Source organism: Aplysia californica, unplaced genomic scaffold, assembly GCF_000002075.1.
Source record: "Aplysia californica isolate F4 #8 unplaced genomic scaffold, AplCal3.0 scaffold00442, whole genome shotgun sequence".
Classification (NCBI taxonomy): Eukaryota; Metazoa; Mollusca; class Gastropoda; order Aplysiida; family Aplysiidae; genus Aplysia; species Aplysia californica.
Genome location: NW_004797712.1, coordinates 170,438 through 172,534, shown reverse-complemented (window position 1 = coordinate 172,534; position 2,097 = coordinate 170,438). Strand labels below are relative to the sequence as shown.

The following is a 2,097-nucleotide window of genomic DNA, read 5'->3' as shown; positions in this document are numbered from 1 at the left end:
TCTCTCTCTCTCTCTCTCTCTCTCTCTCTCTCTCTCTCTCTCTCTCTCTCTACCACTTCTGGCCTTAGTGTTCCCCTCTCTCTGGCCTTTCCGATTTGTACTCAACGCTCCTTTAAGTGTTGTGACATGTATGTACGCACTTTAGTTTTTACAGCATGTGTAGATCTTGTTTGTTTGTTTTTGTAAAGTGTTTTACGGCGCTCGCAACTGCATAAGGTCATATAAGCGCGGGACACACCTAATATTTTCAGTTGGTAGGAAATTTGGAATTTTGCCCGGATGGCGGCCGAAGCCTACTCTTATCGATCTTAGACCACCAAGGGATCTTTAACGTCCGCAACTTGCACACGGGCCCTCCGAGATTTTTCGCCCTTGTCCGAGAAGGCTAGGTATAGAAAGACAGCAGTAAAGAGGAGCCAAGGAGTAGATCTAGCAGTAGAAAGGCTGCAGAAAGAGTCAGGTGTACAGAGGAGGGGGCAAAGGAGGTGAGGGGGTGGGGTGGGGGCAGAAAGTGGAAATGAAAGCAGACAACAGAACATTGCTAGAGAGCAGGAAAGGAGGTGAAAGGAGACAATTTTAGAGAAGAAAATGTTTTCGGTCGCTACCCGGATTCGAACCCGGGACCTTTGAATGAGAGGTCAACACCTTAACCTCTAGGCCACGAGAGCCCCCTGTGTAGATCTAGATTCTTGCCATTTATATTGTGAACGTTCCTGAGGAAGCCCGTCGTTGAGGGCGACACGTTGAACTTCTGAAAATTTTTTTTTGGGGAAATACTACCAGGTCTTAACTGTTTTAATGTCTGCTTTATACAATGATGATGATGACGATGATGATGATGATGATGGTGAATACAGGTGTTGATGATGATAATGATGATGATGAATATGATGACGATAAAAGAGTAATAATAATAATAATGATAATAATAATAATAATAATAATAATAATAATAATAATAATAATAATAATAATGATGATAATGATGATGATGATGATGATGATGATGATGGTGATAATAATAATAACAATAATAATAATAATATCAATAATAATAATAATAATAATATCAATAATAATAATAACATTAATAATAATCATAATCACACACATAATCATAATCATAATAATAATAATAATAATAATAATAATAATAATAATAATAATAATAATAATGATAATAATCTGTATCATAATCATCATATTATAGATTGGTGACACACACTCACATAACAAGAACAACAACAAGAATAAGAACAATAATACAGATGACAACAGCAACAATTGCAATAAAAACAGCAAGCAACAGAGATCCTGAAGTAATGGAAGCTTTTTTGTAAAAAGTAAAGTGTGAAATCAAACTGAAAATCATCTTAAAATAGTGAACAAGAAAAATAAGAAAGGAAAAGACAGTAGATCTATTTTTTAGCCTATCATTACTACGACGAGATTTTTTTTCTTCACAATTTTACAACCACTGGCCAATCGTTTTTAGAAAGATGTGCTTACCTTGTTCACAACAAGTCCTAAAGATACGGTGACGCACTTATATATGACCTATAAGCGAAGCAAGTGTTTAAACTGTATTTTCCTTCCTCCGAGCAAGGGAAATATTAATCAGAAATGAGGTAACTAGTCAGCGCTAGTATAAAACTGAAACAGTACTTGTACTAGATCTAGTCTTTACTTTTCCGATCCAGCGGCCATCTGAGTTCTAGCCCTTCGGCCTAAAACAGAGACAGTAGTCAATAATTGCATCAGCTAGCCAGGGTAAAAAACAGCAAGGCTACAACTACAAGCTTGGGTTCACAAGCGAAACGTAATACAGAGACACACCTAACGTGTTGTATTACAGACGGCGCAGGATCGTGATGGTTACGCGACAGGGAATAAGTGAGGCCAAAAAACGCATGTGAGGAAGAGTGAAAGAGAGAGTTAGTGGGGGAGAGGAGGCAGAGAAAGAGAGGGAGAGAGAGAGAGAGAGAGGGAGAGAGAGAAAGAGAAAGAGAGAGAGAAAGAGAGAGAGAGAGGAGAGAGAGTGTGTGTATGAGAGAGTGTATGAGAGAGAGAGGGAGAGAGAGAGAGAGAGAGAGAGGG

The 2,097-nt window shown here is 38.3% G+C and overlaps 1 protein-coding gene across 1 annotated transcript in view; it reads right to left on the bottom strand.

Moving 5' to 3' along the window:
* Positions 1-1,690, bottom strand: part of LOC101859352 — a gene marked incomplete at its 3' end in the record, with an annotated part of 21,622 nt that extends 19,932 nt beyond the window's left edge. Inside the window, 1 exon segment of the mRNA XM_013086193.1 lies at positions 1,510-1,690.
* Positions 1,691-2,097: the final 407 nt, after the last annotated feature.